Below are 21,821 nucleotides of genomic sequence, written 5' to 3'. Positions count from 1 at the left end.
TTCCATATCTTTATAGAGTAGGGTTTTTCCCATGTGGTTTTCTCTATTTCTCCTCTTTATAGAGATTTGGTTGTGCTTGGGTACCTCATCAGGTCCTGTTTGTCAGACCCAATTTTACTTTTAGTAGTAGTTTCTAGGTTTTTGGCTATTTCTTAAGTTTTTTTTAAGGCGGGGTGTTCAAGTAATTATATATTTTCTAATTAACTCTATTCTACTTAAGCTAAACTTTAGGCATATAATAATTAATTCTTTTATTAATTATTATATTGCAACCTAGGTTTTACCTTTTAGGGTTTTAATCTCCTTTCTATAAGGATTGATTTCTTTTTGTAAATTCATTTACTTTTGATTAATAGAAATTTATATTTATACTCATCAAGAATGTCTCATCTATGGATCTAAGAATTTTAGCCTCCATATATTTTTCTTATCTCTTTGTGTGATAAATATTTTCATGCAAGTGATTTTTGGGATCTATGGAGTTGATCTTTCATCAATTTCAATAGTTGTTTAAGAAAGATGCACTTGTAAGGAAACTTGCAGCCAAAAATATCACTTTTTTCACATAACCCATAATAGATCTAAAACAAATAAGAACTTAAAATCCACATGCAAGAGAATAGACAACATACCCAAAAAAATGTGACACAAGATATATCCTAGGAAACCCTCATTGAGGGAGAAAACCCAACCTTCAAAAGCATTTGTCACCGCGTATTATTCAACAAAATACCATTATAATACAACCATGAAAGCCTACAAAACCATAGCCACAACCAAGAAATCTATGTGTATAAGCATGAATCCACATATCTTATGTCATGCTTCCAACTTTCACAAATGCCCCCCTTAACTAACCCGTATCACCTTGTCTTACTCAAGTTTCCTTTTCTCTACAACTACCCTTGTGGTTTCTTTTATAGTACCAAGTGACCAAAAAATGATCAAGTGGTTTTACATAAACTATGTTAAAGCCATGTTCTATCAAACCCTAATTGACCCGCATTTAATATTGGGTATTTCATTATTTTTCCTCGATAAATAATTACATCAAATATTCCCACAATATTACAATAAAACTCATGCAGAATATTCCATGGGAATTTATACATGTTGCACGTCCATCTGGGTGCTCATAGGTGCAACATTACATTATAAAATAAAATAATACAATATAAACAATATTATGCAATGTGTGCAACATACATAATCACGACAATCTCTCACTTGTTGTATGCGTTGCATAGGGTCAATCCATTGCCACATTAATGATCAAGGAAACAATTACTCTTAACACATCCACAATCATGAATCAAAGTACACCATGTGCTCCATCTAGATACTTGTAACAAAATCAAAGTATCTGGCATCTTGAACATGAATGATCCCACCTCCTATTTTACCACTACCACCAAACATGTATAGAATCCATCCAAAGAGAAAGCCACCCAACATGTCACATAAGAATCATAAAATCCTGTACCAATTGAAATACCAAGCACAAACACCTGATCCAACGGTAATTACATGTATATGTTCTTAGCCCCAACTGATAATTTGGAAGATAAGGGAGATAATGTATGTAAAAGAGTCATATTAGTTATTATATTGTCATTGATGTTAAGTTTGAATTGGTAATACATTACACTAATCAAATAGAGTGCCAAATCATCTGAAGGATTTAGATTTGATTGATGAAGATTTGCAAAGAAGAGAATAGAATGGAAGAAATGATAAGTACGAGGATTCCAATGGGCATTTGATGAGTTAGACTTTCACAATATAATGTTGATTTGATTATTTAACACAATTTAATTGTATAAGCAAGATATGTTAGTTGACAAAGAAGGAAATAAATTTTGAAGTGGAAATACAAGCAAACAATAAGTTTCACTAAGTTAGTTAGTAAGGCTGGTAAAAAAAAAGGAGTAGTGTCATCGAGCTACCACAGTTGTCACTAAGCATATGTAAAGTGAATGAAGAATGAACATTAGTAATTGGTAAACAATAGTGTTAACTGAGCTTAGTATTGACCAAGAAAGTATAATGTTAACCAAGCAAGGGAAAGAAGAATAGTTTTGAGAAGATTCAATTGAAGGTTGACATTTGATAAAAATATAGATTGTTTTAGAAGTTTCTAAGATAAGGAAGGGGTGTATTATGATCTACAAATAGAAAAATTCAAACAAGTTTTGATGATGGAGATTTAATTATTTGAAATGAAGCTCAAAGTTCAAGGAGAAAGTGTCTAGATTCAATGTATCTAAGTTGGATGAATATCAAATGGTTATTATTAATAGACAAAAAAATTAGAGAATATGGTGAAGCAAAAATAAGTTATCTATTTTGAGGAATGAATGTGATTTTCATCGTTGTTGATTGATTTGTTTGTGAAGAAGAAGATAGAAGGTGAAATTGAGGAGAGTGGCATTGTGAAATCTAGCAAGTGAAGTGCAAAGTTGATGTTTATGTGAGTGGATGAGCCAAAAGGAAAAACGTGGAAGGATAGAGAACAAAAAATGACTAAAATATAGATTTTAAGCAACAAAGGTAGTTGCATTATTCTCAGATTATTTCACTTTTACTCTCTAATCATCGTAGCAAAAAATCTCTTAACCGCATGGACTAATAGTCTTATTTGTAAATCTATTTTTATGGTGACATTCCTTTGAATGTTTTCAAATTTTTTAGAGAATGCCACTCAAATTAAGGATTTATAAGTTCTAGGTGATCTTTCATGTAAATCCCCTAATAGGGTCACATTAACAATGTTTATGTAACACTTAACTAGGTTGGCTTCTAACATAGCACACTTCATAAGAATGAAAATTTTGGGTTGTCATTCCTAGGTGATTTTTCCCTTATATGGTTTCCACATTAAAATACTTGTGTTAAAATATGTGGATTTTGATTGTGTTGTGTGTTCATTTTAATATTTACTATTTATTATTGTATCTTGGTATACAAGTGAAGTTTACTTTGATACTCAGTATATATACATTAATGGTTTGCTAGCAAAATTGAATAAGTTTAATCTATTATTGAGATTTTTAATTGGAAGTTGAAATTTATAGGTTGTTAAAAAGTGTTTAAGGAGCTAAGGATCAATGATTCACCCTCCCCCATAGTAATCTAAAAATTGGTATCAAAGCTAAGTTCTTAAAGGAAAGAGTTTAAAGGGACTTAAGCTAAAGGTCCAAAGATATATAAGAGAAAGGTTCCTAAATTGAACAAAGAGAACTTTGCATCATGGAAAAGAAGGATGAGATTTTACTTGTCAAGAATTGGAGTTTATGCGTTGTACTATATGGATAATCAATACACTTTACTACCACTTGGACCAATGAAAGTTGAGCAGATGAAAGAAAATCAAGAACACAATACCCTGATGATAGATATTGCTTCTTCTTTAAATGATGTTGCTTTTGATGATGTCAAGGAATGTGCTACTGCAAAAGAGATATGGGATAATCTTGAAATTTTTCATTGAGGAGATTAAAATGTGTTGAAAGAAAAAATTGAGAGTTTAAGAGGAAACTTTGATTACATGAGGATGAAAGAAGGAAATAACATTGCATAATATCGTAACTAAATCAAGGAAATGGTTAGTTCCATCAAAGTCGTTGGAGTAATCATAAGTGATGAAGATGTTTTTAAGTAAAGTATTAAGAACTTTGTTTCCTATTTATGCTATTAGAGTTCCATCTATTCAAGAATTCAGAGTTATTATCACAATGTTTGATGCTTTGGTCAATAGACTAACTTCTTTTGAGTTGAGTAACTTTGATAATGATTTACCTAAAGTAGAAAATGCATTCAAGACATCTATAACCATTTGAAGTTCAAGGAAAGCAAATAGTAGAAAATATTAAAGTGATTACGATTTTGATGACAAAGAACAAGGTGGGCTAGAATCATTGTTGGCTAGGAGGCTATAATGTCCCCACTATTAAGGTTAGATTGGGATACATAAAAACTATAAAAGATTGATATGATCACAATAAATCTAGTTAAATATCGTATATCCTTAAGAGCTAATTAACAATTGCAAAAAATGTTCTCCATCGAAATAACCCAGATCGTGTACGATATTCCTCTAGAATGTCGTCCACCAAGAAAACTTGGATCAAACTATGACACCCATACAAAATGCCCTCCACCAAGTTATACTTGGATCATAATAAATGTCCTCCAACAAGTTTATACTTGGATCATATTATGAAATTCTAATGAATGCACTCCACCAAGATATTCTTGGATCATATGCTTAATAATTATATTCATTTATTCTATTATGATTTCAATCCATAAATAATTGTTTAAAAGATTCATTTACTTATATGTACATATATAATCCCCATATATTTAATGTCATATTATATTTGCATATATGGAGTTTGTATACGCATATTTGTTGACTTAATGATACACCACATAAAATAAACATATATTATTCAATAATAATATTTAGAGAAACATAATATACCCTTGACTTACCTTGAGGAGATCGGGGACCCACATCTTTCATAGACCCTCCTACTATATGGTCTTGGCATATATCCCATAATTCGTGTACGGTGGTTTTCTTTTCTTATGTGTGTGACATTGATGATGTGATTTCCTGGCAACACCTCCTATCCAATCACCTTCTAAATTGGTGGTGGCCATGGTTTCTCGGTTCTTCACCTCCCACCTATACATCAAACTCCTTAATTTGTCTATTGTTGTTCCTGGTACATATGCCACGTGTTTGTTGATTCTCTTGAATCACACTACGTAGGTCTAGGCTTTGAATTCTTTTAAAATGCAACCTCCTTTATCTTCTTCCTTTGCTTATGCGTTAGTTTCACTTGTTAAAAATTCCCCACCTTTCTTGTTCTCCTCTCTTTGTTCCCTTCTCTCCTAATTTTTATATCATTTATTTCCATATGTTGTGAACCATTGCCCTCGGTTTCTCATTTGTAACACTTTCAATTTATTATCATTAGTAATTTTGATAGGGCTAAAAATTACTAATCTAATGTTGGGATCAATGTTAATATAGATATTCATTCTACTTTGGCTAGAGATATGATTAGAAGGAATTAAAATATTGTTTGTTTGAATTTTAGTAATACATGTAGTTTACATTAGACTTATCTATGTACTGAAACGAGATTACTTATCAATATAATTGAAATATTTCTAAGGATAAGACATTATATATATATATATATATATATTTAATAAATATGTTTATACATTAATTCGAGCTCATGACAGAGGCTATCAAGAGGAAAGGAAAAGTTCAAAGATAAATTACCCTTGATTTGTTTCAAATGTAATAAAGTTGGTCATAATGCATCTAGATATCGTAACAAGAGAAGGAATGATAAGAATGAAAAGAGAGAGAACAAGCATCGAAGGAACAAAGAGAATAAAGAAAAGGGAAAGAAGTCTAGTTACCTTGCAAATAAAGAACACACTGAGTTGTAATTTGATGATGAAAATGAAGGTGAGGAAGTTATGTATGTTGATGTGAAAGAAGACTCTAAGGAAAGGTATGAAGAACAAAAAGCCCTTATATTACATGCTAGAAAAAATGATGCTTGGATTATTGATAGTGATTGTTCACATCATATGATTGGTGATATTGATAAGTTTGATGAACTAGAAGAGTATGATGGTGGATTTTTTAAGCTTGGAAATGATCTTCCATGTCTTGTGAAAGGAAGAGGTTCACTAATGTTAAATGACAAGATTAGACATGGTGATGTTTATCAGGTTCAAGGTCTCAAACACAATTTGTTGAGTGTTGCATAGTTGAATAAAATAGGTCATGGGTTGGAGTTTCTAAACAAAAGGATGAAATTTTTTGATGCTGATGGATAATTGATTAGAACTAGTGAACAAACAATGGGTGACCTATTTTACCTATATTCTACTATAACTACATGCCTTTTTTCTAAAGTTGAATATGTTTAGTTATGGCATGAGAGAATCTATCATGTGAACTTTGATAATATGGTTAAAGTGAGAAGGAAGAAGAAAGTGAGAGGTTTACCAAACTTGCATAAGCCTAATAATGCTATGTGTAAAGAATGTCAACTTGGTAAGATGACTAAGTCAATTTTCTTAAGAAAATCGCATTCATCTAATGATATATTGGAGTTGGTTCATACAAATCTTTGTGGTCTTATGGAAATTGAAATATGTTATGGTGATAGATAATTCATTCTATTTGTTGATGATTATTCAAGAATGATGACTATGATGTTTCTAAAAGTTAAATCTAACGCATTTCAAATGTTCAAATGGTAAAAGGAAAGAGTTAAGAAGGAAACTAGTAAGAAGTTGAAATATTTGAAATCAAATACATGAGGTGAATTCATGTCTAATGAGTTTACTAGCTTTTGATTTGAGCATGGAGTTAAAAGGAAAGTATATGTATGTAGAACACCACAACCAAATGGCATAGCAGAAAGGAGGGACAAATCCATAGTTTATTGTGCTAGAACATTTTTGATTAAAAAAGGAGTTGTACAAATATTCTGGAGAGAAGTTATCGGTAATGTTGTTTACACCCTTAAGAGAATACAATTGAAGAAAGGTACCAACAAAATACCTTATGAACTCTACTATGGACACACACTCAATGTAAGTTATTTCAAAATGTTTCAAAGTAGGTGTTATATTCATAAGGATGTTATAAATGGAAAGTTTGATTCAAAAATAGATGAAGGGATATTCCTAGGTTACTCTACTAGGAGTAAAGCATATAAGTGTTTGAATAAAGTGACTGACACTATGGTTGAAAGTGAAAATGTGAAAATTGATGAGTTTGCAGATAAGAATGATGAAGAAAAATAATAATAACTTGAACACTACAATATATTTGTCTTTGCACAAGAAGGAGCACCTAATACTTTATTGAAGTAACAAAATGAGTCGCAATAGAGGATTACTAAACAACAATAAAGAGCCACCGAGCAATAACGTATAGTACTCGAGCCACAACCTGAGAACATTTAGAAGAATGTAGAGCACCAACTGAATAATGTTGAAGAATATAGAACCAATCCCATATTAGCAAAATATGTCGAAAAAAACCATTCATATAAGAATGTTGGAATCATGACAAGAAGTAAGTTAAGAAATAATACGTACTTGATTTTTGAATATGAGCCTAAAACTATAAAAGATGCACTTGAAGAAGAAGATTGGATTAATGCAATGAATGAAGAGGCAGATAGAATTGAGAAGAATAACATATGTAAACCAACACCGAGAACCAAGGAAAACAATGTGATTTGAACAAAATAGATTTTTAGGAATAAGTTGAATGAAAAAGGAGTTGTGAGGAACAAAGAAAGAGTTATATATAAAGGTTATACACATGAATAAGAAATTAAAACTAGGGTGAAACCTTTGCCCCTATTACAAGATTGGAAGGAGTGAGAACACTATTTTCATATGCTACATACAAAAGATTCAAGGTCTACCAAATGGATGTCAAATTTGTATTTATGAATGAAATTCTAGAAGAAGAGGTTTATATTGAACAACCTAGGGGATTTGTGGAGAAATATCAAAGAAACATGGTATGTAAATTGCACAAAGCTTTATATGGATTGAAGCAAGAACCCTAAGCATCGTATGAAAGATTACATTCATATTTAATTAGAATTGGTTTTGTTAGAACTAGTGACAACAATAATCTATAGTTCAAGACTAAAGTTGAAGATAAGGTCGTAATAGTAGAGGCATTTTTTTATGATATTATATTTTAGAGGAAATGAATTTATGTGTAATACATTTTTTGATCACATAAGTAAAGAGTTTGAAATGTCTACATTTGGTGAGATAAAATTCTTTATTGGATTACAAGTTCATTAAATTAAAGGAGGAATGTATGGTACTTAGTCCAAATACATAAGGGAGATACTAAAAATATTTGGCATGGATGAGTCAAGACTAGTAGGAACACCCATGATTAGTGAATGTAAATAAACTAAGGAAGACAACTCGACATAAGTGAATGAGACACTAAAAGCTACAATATGAAGTTCATAGTGTTGGAAGCCTTATTAGGAAACAAGATACTGAGAGGAGGGGGTGAATCAAGATCTTTAAAACTTTTAAGCCCCTTAAAAAATATTACAAGTTAACTACATTCACTCCTAATCCATCTCATATCTTAGATGTTATACCATATAATCACAAATTGTAATGCTGAAATGAAATCTATCTAAGCATAACATCCATGAAAATATAAACACATAACACAAAGATTTTGTCAACCCATAAACCCTCCAAGGTGAAGGTAAAACTGGGTTGGGGATGACACCCACAAATATTTACTACTGCAACAACAAAGTTCATTTGTTAGGGATACAATTTGATCACTTTCGATGATTTACTTGGTGAGGGGTCTGCTCAGTTAAAAGAAATATAAGATTGTTAAGTCTACCTTGATTAAAGGATTTAAAATTAGAATGAAGTAATCACTTTATTAGAAGATTTGCACAAGGTCTGTTAAAACCATTCTATTAAGGCATTTTCCTTGATACACTTGTTAGAATGTCTCAGTACCTGATCCTTCGGTTTTCTCTCACAAAGTTGTTTATGGATCTTCTCTCTTCAATGTTTAAATATGATTTGCTCTATTTTGTCCTTCACTATTAGGTTTCTACATTTGATCTCTTTATCAAAATTAGCCTTTCTTTCTCTATCCTTAGCTTGTTTTCTCCTTCATGATTTCATCTTGCTCCCATAATGATTTAAAGTTAGATCCCTTCTTAAATAGATAATCATAGAAAGTTTCAAAACATAATCAATGACTCATAATTCATCCTTTTTTCTTTTTACCCTTATGCTTTTCTAATTGGTTAATCTACCTTTCTTGGGATTAATGCCTTCTAACAAAATGCAAAATGTACTCCTTAACTATCTCCACAATCCTTAATGTCATATTGAAGTTGGCCAAAATGATTTACATAAGTATTTGTGCCATTAAAAACACATATGCCAAAATTGGTTCACTCAACAATTGAATGTTCTACCAAGAACCCTATGAGTCATCAAGATGCAACCATCTCCACACATCATGAAAATAACCACCACTAACAAGTGCACCATACAAATGTCAAAGACGCTTTTGTAGCAACAAGATCTAAGACATCCTCCAACATTTGCAAGATCTAAGAAATATAGCAATGCTAATAACTCCCACTCAATTGTGTTACCAAGTTACCCATGAAATTATAAAACCTATCTCTTACATGAAGATCCTCTAGGTCTACACACATATAACCAAAATATCACTACCAAGTGAAAAATCAAGATCTTCAACACAAGAAGATACAAACCAAACCAAGAAAATATTGCACCACCACATCATCATTGTTATAAACTCCCACTAAACTATGTATCTAAGTTATCCATGACATCATGATGAAAACCATCCTAACTATGAGAATCAACCAAGATGTCAAATCATCAAAGAGCTCAAAGTGTACATCATGAGCTCCTCAAAAGAAACCAAATAACCATAATGTTAGAGTAAATAATTAATTATTTATTCTATTTACTTAAGCTTACTTAGGTTAATGCATGTAGTTAATAGTTGTAGTGATGAGTTGTTGACAACATGGGAGTTTGTTCCCTTCTAGCTTGTTCCACCTTTTTGTGAAAGTGTGCTTAATTGTCAACCTTATGTTCTAACACTTTCCAGCTTGTTCTACAAGCTTCCATGAGGCCTTTATATTCGGGCTCTCTCATTATTTTTTCTTAACTCATTGTAATCCATTCACATAGCAATTTCATTTTTCTACAAGTGATCTTGGCACATTGTGGAGTTAGATTTTATCAAATCCTACATGGTATCAGAACCTTCCTGCTACTTCTTGTTTGAAAGTTTTATGAAGCTGCAATTTGGAGACACAAACCCTAGTTTATTTGTGTATTTTTCTTCAATCTAGGGGAAGAGAATTTTTTTGGAGAACTTTAGGCCTAAATGGACACTATCATTGGATCCAAAAGGTCGTTTACAATCAAGATTCATATAAAGCTTTTCGATTTTGGCTTCTGGGTGTCTGGAAAAAAAATTTTGGCCCCCTACAGACAGCCATATGGATGATTTGTTTGAAAAAAATTTAAAAATTATTTGTTTGCTCGCAACCAGGCAGCCACCAACACACCACTGTAGGGTCGCCACCACATAGCTTGCAAACCATCGCAGCCGACCGCTGCCAGCGAGCTACCCGTCCACCACCCCCACCAGCAACGACACTGCAGGTCGCCACCTCTGTCGGTCCTACACTCAGTGTGCCACCTCTACAGTGCCTACATGGCAATTTTCCTACATAGTTGGAGTATTCTGCGGGTGACACGTGGCATGGGTGCCACGTTGGCATCTACCACGTGGCCCCTACCACATCAGTGTTTTTGGGACATGGATGCCACGTGGCTTTTTTTTGCTGCGACAACTTGGAGGCCATCAAATTTAATGGTGTAGTTTTCTGACATTAGCATGACATCACCCTACATCAACACCCTTGCAGGGTCTCCAGGTCCTTTTTGACCTACTTGCAGTTTTTTGGCCATAACTTGAGCATATGAAGGTATTTTTTCGATTTGAAAGAAGTGTCAGAAAGATGGTTCTGAGATGGAGACATTGGTATAGGTATTTTTAGATTTTGATGCAATTTTATTGCTCATTTTTTTATTCAAAGTCCAAAGTTCTATTTTTCACTCCGGCAAGCATATCTTTTGCATCCCATCTTTATTTTTTGAAAACGTTATCTTTTTGGAAAGTTGGTTTTGTCTACTTTTTAGAAATACTTTCATTTCCTTCAGATTCGGCCCCATGCTCTTTCTATCATGTTTTTGATGTGTTTTCTCTATGGTGGATATCTTGGGTGTTTTAGGTCCGAGGATCATTTTCATGGCATGGGATCTTTTTTTTGGGCTATGCCATCTTTTGTATTAGCTTTTTTCCCTTTCTGATCATTGTAGCTATCATTTGTAAGCATCTTTATGTAAATGCATTGAGATAAAGTGCCACTCTTGCATTTCGGGTTCATGAATGTAGTTTTGAGATAGTTGTACTAGCACTATTTTATAAAGCACCATGAGGGGATAATTGTTTGCCATTTTTGTACCCTCTTACTTTTTTTCCCTATGCAGCGTCAGTGTGATTGTGTCTTTATAAGTGTTTGTACCTCTTCTACTCTCTCGTTGTTCTTGGTTCTTTCTAATGCTTCCTTGGTTTAATAGTTTGATCATGTGAGCTATGTATTTAGTGGTTGATCCTATATACTAGGTGATTACAGTGACTGGCTACCTATGCATTTCGGTGAGATGGATCATCTACCATATAGACATGCTCGATTTGTGCCTTCTTCTTCCATGAAGGTTCTTTAGATCAGTAGTTTCTTTCTAATGATAGAATTTGTGGCTTCTTCATGCTTCAATGATGCTCTTCATGATCACTTTTGTTCCTATTTTCTGGGACATTCCTCTAGTTGGAGGCTTCTTCAGTCCTTCACTAGGGTTTCTTACCTCTTTTTGGGGGAGGGTTTTTCCCATGAGGTTTTCCCTCTTTCTTCATTTTTAGAGGTTGCATTTCTTTGCATTGTTCATGGGTACCTAACATGGTCTTGTTGCCGAGACCCATTCTGCATTTTCTCTTAGTTTTGTGAGCTTAAGGCATTCCCCTAAATTGTACTTAAGGGGGGGGTGTTAGAGTAAATAATTAATTATTTGTTTATTATTTATTCTATTTACTTAAGCTTACTTAGGTTAATGCATGTAGTTAATAGTTGTAGTGATGAGTTGTTGACAACACAAGAGTTTGTTCCCTTTTAGCATGTTCCACCATTTTGTGGAAGTGTGATTAGTTGTCAACCTTATCTTCTACCACTTTTCAGCTTGTTCTACAAGCTTTCATGAGGCCTTTATATTTGGGCTCTCTCATTGTTTTTTCTCAACTCATTGTAATCCATTCACATAGCAATTCCATTTTCCTATTGTGAAATATTTTCTCTTGCATTGTTTGCTTCAAGCTCTTGCTCCTTGGGTTTCTCTTCGGCAAGCTATTTGCATGCAAGTGATCTTGGCGCATTGCGAAGTCAAATTTTATCAACTCCTACATGTAATGCTCGACCAAGAAGATATACTGTCATAACTAAATCAAGAACCCAAACCAATGAACATAAAAAAATACCTACATATCCAATCATGTCATACCAAAATCCATGGTACCATGAGCACACTCGTGAACTAAGCATCTAACTCTCAAAGTGTCCAACCTCCCAACGTAAAATAGTCAACCACAATATTCTACCATTACTATTCTTGGTAACAAAATATCATGCCCTCTACATGAAGACAAATCAAAAAAAATGTGACTAAGGAATATACGACCCAAATCCAAGCTACCAATCTAAATATGCATCAATAATAAAAGATTCATGGGCAAAGACAACCCATATCCAAGCCATAAATGCAACCTATAAGTATAGATCACTTACACAACTACATAACTTCTAAACCCAACAAGTTGTCATACATATTCAAATCAAATGGCGAGGTTTTTTTTCCCAAGAGGTCATTTTTGCAAGATCTCCCCTTAAACCCTCATTTAAATGAAATATCCAAAAAATCCTTTTGACCAAAAATTTCACACGCCACAAATTTGCTAACATCTCATCATAACAATAAACCCAAAACCATCATCTACAATAAACAACCTACATAACCCATATATCTTGCCCTTTCTTTTATTTTGTCATGCATTCATATGGATTCAATCAAGGGTTATAACAACAAAACCATAGTTTTGATATCACTTGTAAGGAAAATTGCACCAAAAACTATCATCGTTTCCACACAATCCATAATAGATCTGAAATAAATAAGCACTTAAAATCTATAAGCAAGAGAATACACAACATACCCACAAAAAAGTGACACAAGATATATCCAAGGAAACCTTGATTGAGAAGAAAAAGCTTAGCCTTAAAAAGCATCCATCACCATGTATTATTAAACAAAACACCATCACAATACAACCATGGAAACCTTGAAAACCATGTCCCAACCAAACAATTCATGTGAATAAGCATGAATCCACACATCTCAAGCCATATGTCAAACCTCCACAAATGCTCCCCTTAGCTAACATGTCTGACCTTGTCTTACTCAACTTTCCTTTCCTCTACAACTACCCTTGTGGTTTCTTTTATAGTATCAAGCTCCCACAAAACCACCAAGTGGTATTACATAAATTGTGTGCTTAAACCATATGCTACCAAACCCCCATTGTCCCACATTCAATATTGGGTATTTAATTATTTTTCTCCAATTTATCAAATAATTACATTACATATTATCACAATGTTACAATACAACTTATCAAGAATATTCTATGAGAATCTCTATTAGTTGCATGTCTATCTAGGTGCTCCTATGTTTGAAACATTACATGATAAAATAAAAAATATTATACGATTTGTGCAACACACAAAATATCAATAGCACTTTATAAATCCCTTGAGATGATTACTTAATCATTCTAAAACTTTTCAATTTTTGTTAGACAAGTAATGTCTTTTAAATGCTTTCATTGCATATCTTGATTCTTTTCTCTTAAAGTATAACTATTGCAGTAGTACTATCTTTAACACTCCCAACAGACATTTTTTTTTTTTTTTAATTATTACAATCAATTGATGTATAATTGATATGAGAAACTATGATGATATATATTTTTATCATAGCCTAGATTTATTGACTTGCAAGAACCAAAGTGTTCTGGCTTACTTGTATATCTGAAAATTCACTATAGTTCTGAAAATCTTTCTAATTCTATCCATGATATTTTGTTGGATGTCTAGCTTTGGGCTCATGATCTTCTATTTATCATCCTTACATCTCACACAAGTCATGATATTTCATAATCCTCATGGTTATAAATCCTAAAAAGAGTAGTTTTTTGTTTCTCATATGATAAACTCACCTTTTTTTCCACAGGCGCTCCTTCTTAACACCCATAACATAACCTAGAAGACAACCACTCTCAGAGATTTCAACTAACTTGAAATGAATCAACATAATGTTTGTTGTAACAAAAAGCAATACCCCCATCATTCTATACAATGTAAAGATGAAAAAAATATTGAAAAATGGCGATCGTTTGTCTAATACAAATCATTTTTTTTCCTTTAAAAAATAGCACAAAAAGCTAAAGAAATAATAAAGAATGGATGTAGTTTGTTGGCGGGGGGTTGTTGTGGGGGTGGGTACTCAATAGGTAGGGAAAAAAAAGAACCTTAGAAAGCTTGAATTGTAATATCTTGCTTGTTTACAAATAAATTCACCTAAAAATTGGATGACATCCTTACATTTTTAATAATAGTTTTTGAAACCTTAAAATTGGACGTATAGAGGTTAATTGATGATGTGGGGTCAAATTTTTAGATGAAATGATTATTTTTACTTATATTGCATGATTCACATGCCCTATCTCTCGCTTGTAGTTTTTCTAGAGATGTGAACAAATAAGAAAATGAAAACATGCTTGAAGTTCTTGTTTGACACCTTACTTCTCATACATCTTTAGAATTAAAAATTGCATACATACCATAATCCAGATGGACATGAATCTAATAACTTCTTCTGTGATCTTGCAGTGAACTTGAGTTAGATTTGAGACACAAAACTTCATATCTAATGTGAAAATCTTAGAACAATTTGAATAAGAAGGATTTTGATGTAGACATCTCAAACAATTTTTATGATAAGGATCGTGATGTAGACATCTCACATAGTCTTAATCCAATGGGTTTTGATGTCTCAAGCATAAACTTCTAATGTGTTTGTTTATTATTAGAGATTCTAAAAGTAAATTTAGAACACTATTACGTCATTGACTCTACAGGTCTTATGGTAAACATCTTACTTATAAACTTGGCTCATGATGTCATTAACTCTATTGATTTCTTGAAGTCAATTTTGTGGGTTATTATGGATTTTTTCCCATTTTCCCTCTCTAGAAAGCTAGCAAAAATTCCATTATCTGATCAATATTCAAATTACCTAGTTGTTGGCTTATGTTTTTAGATGTAGTCAAAATATTAACATCTTATCTTGTTGGCTTATTATTTTATAGAAATAATCATGACAATGGAGGTGGGATTTGATGATGAACACCAAAAGCAAGTCCATTTTAGTGGCATAATAACTGCAATTGGTATGTTTCCTATTTCTAAGAGTTGTAACCTTTCTTTCTTTTTACATGTACATCTTCAAATATATGTTCTAATGTGGTTTTACATGCAATGTTACTCCAAACGCTTAATTTTATTGTTTGAAAAGTTATGTCTAGGATTTCTGCAATAAAAAATCTTTAAGGATTACTATATGTTTGCTAGCACAACATTGACATGCTTTTACCAAAGAAGTTTATACACATAATGGTATTGCATTCATTTTTGGGAATGCACAACATGAATGTATTAAAAATGCCTTGGGAATTTTAAATCAAATGTCATAGGAAGGTGTAAATCTAGATTTAGCAATCTTTGTTAGAATGTGCTAGAATTGGTGCTTTAGAATAGGGCATAAATATCGATGAAAAAATTGTTAAAAAAGGATTTCTGTCAAATGTATTTTTTACACCTGAGTTGTATGCAAAATGTTGAAGCATTCCAAGAGTACATATATTGTTTGACAATATACATGAAGTAGATGTGATCTCATGGATTGTGTTGATTGTAGGGTATACACATAATGACATTATTGAGGCTTTGATTCTTAGAAGAAATGCAAAAACAAAATATGATCTCATGGACAATAAGGTTTGCAAGACATGCACAAAGTGGACTTTAGATTTTTTTATTGAGTCATAGTTCTATTCAAGCAAATGATAATTGTAGGTATAGGACTACACTCAACAGCCCTTGTTAGTATCCTCCTAGCTTGTGCAAAATTTGGAGCTTTGGAACCAATCCCAATTGTAATGGCTTTGTTTGTATTTTATTTCCATGCAGGGTTTATTGGTTGATTGTTTTAAATATTTTAATAGAAATTTATCTTCCAATATCTTGGTGCGAGCTACCTGTACTGCCCAACTGGATGGTTTCTCCTCCACCACCACATGCATCGGTGACTATGATTTAACAGTTGCCCTAGTGGGGAAACTAGAGCACGCAAATAATGTTCAATTGGGAAACTCTCCATCTTATCCCCCGACTTCATGAAGTGATGTCCTCCCCTGAACTTGAAGAAAGTTGTACATAAAGGATATCTTGTTAGATCTATTAGACTACCGAAAAGTATTTTAGGTATAGATGTTTCGTCAATATCCAACAAAGTCATAAGGATTTTGTAAGGGTTTTACTCTGTAACATAACAAATGATCCGAGCAAGCAAGATTTTTTTTAAAAAAAACATTCAAACCATGAAAAAGATGACTTACCTCAGGATAAATTGTCTCATTTTTTAAATATGCAAACTGAAACTTCAATAAATCCCCCAATTGTTGCAAACTCTAAAATATTTAAACTTATCAAAGTTGAATTTGACCCAAAACTAACAATCATCAATATTAATATCTTATCTGCATATATTTTCTAGCCTAAATATATTGAAACTAGAAAGGTCTGAGATATCCTCTCACTAGACTGTGACAATAGACCCAATCAATAAATCTCCAAACAAAGCAAAAACATGGTTGGTTATGGAGGTCTTGCCAGAATAAAACCTTAATAGTTGAGCTTCCTTAAAGAGATGATAGGAACTTAGGAAATTTTCATAACATCCACCAAGTTTATTTAATGTTTTGATTTGATCTTTTAATACTCATGATAATAATAATAAATATTGTAAAAGATAAAATAATTTTTTGCCTAACAACTAATGAAAAATCAAAAAATTCATATTTTTAAATAAGTAAAAATAAATATTGTTTTGGGTTCAATAAAGTTTAATACTATGTTTTGATTGGTTCTTTGACTAGTCACTAATAATAACAAGGAAATGTGTCCAGTTTTGTCAATAGTAGTTTAGTAGCTTTGATTTGTGTTGTGATAGTAGTTTTGATTTTTCTTGAGTTCAATAAAAAGAAATAATATTAATGTAAGTGTTGTTTAACAATTAAAATAAATGTTAGAGATTTCTTTAGAAAAAAAAAATGTTTTTAGAATTTCTCATTAACTTTACCAAAGATTGAGGATAGATTTATTTTAGGAACAATTATTTCTTCCAGAGTAAAAAAATTAAATTGGGATAGATTTGTGAATTATTTCAAATATAATATATATATTAAAACTTTATAATTGCAAAAAGTAATTAAATAATAAATTGTTTTGATTTGACAAACATATGAAAAAGTTGCACTCTAGGAAAAATGACCAATGAAAATATTTATTGTGTATTCGAGCTTTTGGGTAAGATTGTGTAAGATTTTTTTGCATCAACATTTCGAATCATACTCTATGATCCATCATCAGGATGTTAAAGAGATAGCTAAGAAAGCAAAAAAAAAATTAAAAAAATTATACTTTCTTAGCTCTCTCTTTTAACATCCTGATGATGGATCATAAAGTATGATCCGAAATGTTGATGCTAAAAAATCTTACACAATCTTACCCAGAAGCTCCAATACAGAATATCATGGATTGTGGAAATTTATTGCAATTAATATTTATTGTGTTGAATTAGTTTTAATTCAGTAAATATGGAAAAGTAATTGAATAATAAATTGTTCTAATTGAACAAACAAATAAAAAAGTTGAAGTGCAATGCTATAGTTTGTAATAATAATAATAGTTTTTGTTGAAGCTCAATCCATTCAGGTTATAAGAGAATACATATCAAATTCTATGGGGTTAGGTCCAACTTTTATGATATCAGCCTAGACGAGATCGACAATTTTGGTGGGTGTATGGAGATAGATTAATTAATTTTTCTGGAAGACATAGCTATCAAAGGAAGCAATGGGTTTCGTATTATTATTATCATCATTTTTGTTAGTTCCCTTTTGGCAGGAAAGTATTGGAATCATTTAATTCAATTTTTCAATTCAATTGACCAATCAATTCATACAACTTAAAAGATTAAAATTAAAAGAAACTTCAAATGTTGATATCTTTTTCTAATTTTTCATTATTTTATAAATCACATTTTCCATTCATTCTATTGGACCATACTATTTTTAGTAGGGAGAAAATTCAATTTTCTCCCAAAAAAAAATACAAATATTTTCTAACAAGTCTATCATGCATTAATAAATGTGTTAATTACAATTTTATATTTTTCACATTTGTGACAAGTGGATTAACTTTCCAAAAAAAAAAATTATTTTTATCTTCCACCTCACAAACGAATGTCTAATCAATATTTATTATCACTATTTATTTTTGTCAAATATAGAGTTAAATGTTTTATGTTTTTTATTTTAAATATATTTATTAGTTTTACATTTATTTTTGTTATTTGTAAGAAAAATATTTTATAAAAAGTCTATCATGCATTAATGAATACATTAATTAGAACTTTATCTTTTTCAAGTAGATTAACTTTTTTTTTAAATAATCATTTTTATCTTCCATCTTACAAATGAATATCTAATCAATATTAGTTATCACCATCTATTTTTCTTACCAAATTCAAATATAAAGTTAAATGTTTTATATTTCTTATTTTAAATATTTTTATTAGATTTACATTGATGTTTATTTTTGTCATTTGTAAAATGTTATTTCTTTACTAGCCACTATTTTACAATTTTACTCTAATTTTTTTATACCATTTTACAAATTGTAAAACTAATACTACCCCTCAAACTAATTAGATATTTTGGTGGTTTGAATTAAGTAATTAACAATTTATTTTTTAAATCAAATATTTCAACTTATAACTAAGTTGGTAGAAATGACTAGTTCATTCATATAATATAATTTCTATTATTATTTATATATTTCTTAAAATAATATAATTATTAATATTTTTAAAATTCTCTTCAACTCTCTTATCGTTCTACTTTTTTTTAATGGAGGGTTCAGTTCTGCGAGGCAGCCCAGCTAGCTACCAACAAGTAAAGGCCACCACATAGACTTTTAAGGAATCTAATATGGGTCCACTTGTGCCTGAAACCTCTTCAGCTTAGAGCCAAGGATTGAGGAGTATCCACGCTGTCAAAATTACCCAAGACACAATCTCGACCTCATCTCTTATGATGTCAGAACCTTGCACTAAGCAAGACTTGATCCCTGATAGACTCTTTGTAAGTCATTCAACTTCACCAAAGACCCATTATCATTCTACCTTGACTTGTCCTTATAATAACATATCATCTCTTTCTTAGCTCTTTCTTCATATCTTTCCTTCCCCGTTGCCCCTTGTTATCATCATCCTTTCAATATTGTCTCTGATCAAGTTCTAAGTTCGATTTTCTTTTTAGAAACGCCGCAAATTTCAAATTTCTATTCCACGACGAAACAAACCCAGAGGTTATCGGTCGGCTTACAGATCATTTCTAAAAGAGGTTTTCACCCAACTCAAATAAAGGGATCTGCCAGGATTATGTGTTTATGGGATCGATTTCCATAATCAAAATTCACCACCGGGAAACACTCTAATCTATTGTCATTCCAAACGATTTGTTGCAGCCGAAAAAACACATATTCAGCAATGGCAGAGGAGCAGAAGACACTCGAACACTCGTTGGGGATTGTTAGAGCATGGCTGGAAGACATGGCAACCAAATTGCCTTCATCTATCGATGAATTGCCGACAGGTTTCTACGACGCTCTTCTTCTGCAAGGCCTTCAAGTCGATCATGCAGAGAACGGACGCCTTCTCTGCACTGTCAAAGTCCCTCCACGCCTCCTAGTAAGATACCCATTTTTTCCGAACCTTAGTAAATGGAATTTTATTCTCACTTCTAAACTCTACTAAAGATGTTAGAATCTTCACCATCAAGTATTGATTTGATCTGGAATCAGTTTGAACTATTGAACTCATTTAGATTAGGGGTTGAAACCTAGACCCAAATATATATTTTGTTGCTTTTAAGTAGATCCATTCCTCTTAAAATATGAGAGACTTGTCTGGATTTATTCACTCGCTTTTAAGTAGATTGATGACTCTCGTAATAGGACGGAATAGGTTGGATTTGTGGATAGCTTTTGTTGAATGAGCAATTCACGGTTCAAACTGCAAGGGGGGTGGAATCTTGCATGTTAGTGGAAGGTTTAATTTGGATTCGGAGCATGTCCAGGGAAAATAATAGCTTTTGGGTTCTTCCTGATGCAATTCATGCTGGACAGGAAGCATTTAAAAAAAAGAAAAATTGCTTAGGGTTAGGTTCAGGGAATGCTGGGGTCTTTTGCTCAATGTTTGTATTTAAACTCCATTAGCTTTAACCACTGTGCTATTGGAGCTTCTGTTTTCTAGTTAGTTTACTGAGCAAGAAACGCACAGGATATTCATATTTCTGAGTCTTGGACCGTGGAAATGGTTTTACATTACGAACATGCCAATCTCATTGTCAGTGAACTTTTCAATGGTGGAAAGATTTCCATCCTGTCCAAGTTTCTGATTAATCGCTAGGTCTGACCAATGTGAAGGTTATTATCTTTTAACCATTAGCGCAGTGCATGATTGATGAATATTTAAACACAACTGTAAATTAACATTATTAGATTTCCACAAAACTTTTGACACAAGTTTTTTGTTTCTGGATTCGATTGTGTATGTTTTTTCATCATCAACGTTTCGGATCATACTCCATGATCCATCATTAGGATGAGAGAATGCAAATTTTATTCTTGCATTCTCTCATCCTGATGATGGATCAGGAGTGTGATCTGAAATGTTGATGATGAAAAAACATTCACAATCAATTCCAGAAGCAAAATCCTCATGTCATCACAATTGTAAATTCCATATACAAAGATGGTTTAAGGTAAATTACTACAGATATCCATATCATTTCTGCAGACAATTGTAATTCTTACCTGAATTGAGAATTGGGCCTTAATCCTCTAGGAGTTTTTTTTAACATGTTATTGCTTGAGTGCACAGAACACGGGGAATTTTCTTCATGGAGGAGCTACTGCAGCATATGTTGACATTATAGGCAGTGTAGTAATATTCACTACAGGAGTTAAATCATCTGGTGTTTCAGTTGAAATCAATGTCTCTTATCTTAGTGCTGTAAAGTTGGGGTTAAATCTTGGACATTCTCATTGTAATTGTTTTGCATTTGGCCTGGATTTCTTTTGTTTTTTTGCATGATGAAGAAACCTTACACTCATTTTTTCCCCTTTAACTCAGGAGGAGATTGAAATTGAAGCCAATGTTCTCCGGATTGGCAAGGCAATTTGCCTTTGTTACTGTTGACTTGAGGAAGAGGAAAACAGGGGAACTGATTGCCCAGGGACGTCACACAAAGTACCTTGCTGTGACTAGTAAATTGTAACTTTCTCAAATTCACGGACTCCAAATCTGTCTTTTGTTTACTATGAGAAACAAAAAGGAAAGGAACCATAAACAAAATGGGAAGAGACTATAGCATGCCAAAATCTATTTGTAAGAAATGGCAGTTTGTAAGCCATGTTTGGCTTGCCAGGCAAGCTGAAAAAAACATTAAGGAATAGGAGCAATCCAGTCCATCAACTAGCAACCATGTTAACAAGTTAATAATAATCCTGTCGTTCAATCATTTAGCTTGAACTCTCCATTGCTACGAAGTTCTGGGAACCACAGATTTTGTATTGTATATTTTATATTTTAGGTTTTATTTAAAGAATGTGATTAGGTGAAACTGAAAATGT

At 32.2% G+C, this 21,821-nt stretch overlaps 1 pseudogene across 1 annotated transcript; it reads left to right on the top strand.

The window, feature by feature from the left end:
* Positions 1 to 19,529: 19,529 nt before the first annotated feature.
* On the top strand, positions 19,530 to 21,594 carry LOC149555279 (uncharacterized; annotated as a pseudogene). Its single transcript, XR_016364471.1, has 3 exons — positions 19,530 to 19,875; positions 21,070 to 21,212; positions 21,321 to 21,594. The product of XR_016364471.1 is annotated as an uncharacterized LOC149555279 (transcript).
* The last annotated feature ends 227 nt before the right edge of the window (positions 21,595 to 21,821 follow it).

Source organism: Cupressus sempervirens, chromosome 5 (genome assembly GCF_028749045.1).
Source record: "Cupressus sempervirens isolate cs-2001-9-10 chromosome 5, ASM2874904v1, whole genome shotgun sequence".
Taxonomy (NCBI): domain Eukaryota; kingdom Viridiplantae; phylum Streptophyta; class Pinopsida; order Cupressales; family Cupressaceae; genus Cupressus; species Cupressus sempervirens.
The sequence above is the reverse complement of the archived record's forward strand: the minus strand, read 5'-3'. Positions and strand labels throughout refer to the sequence as shown.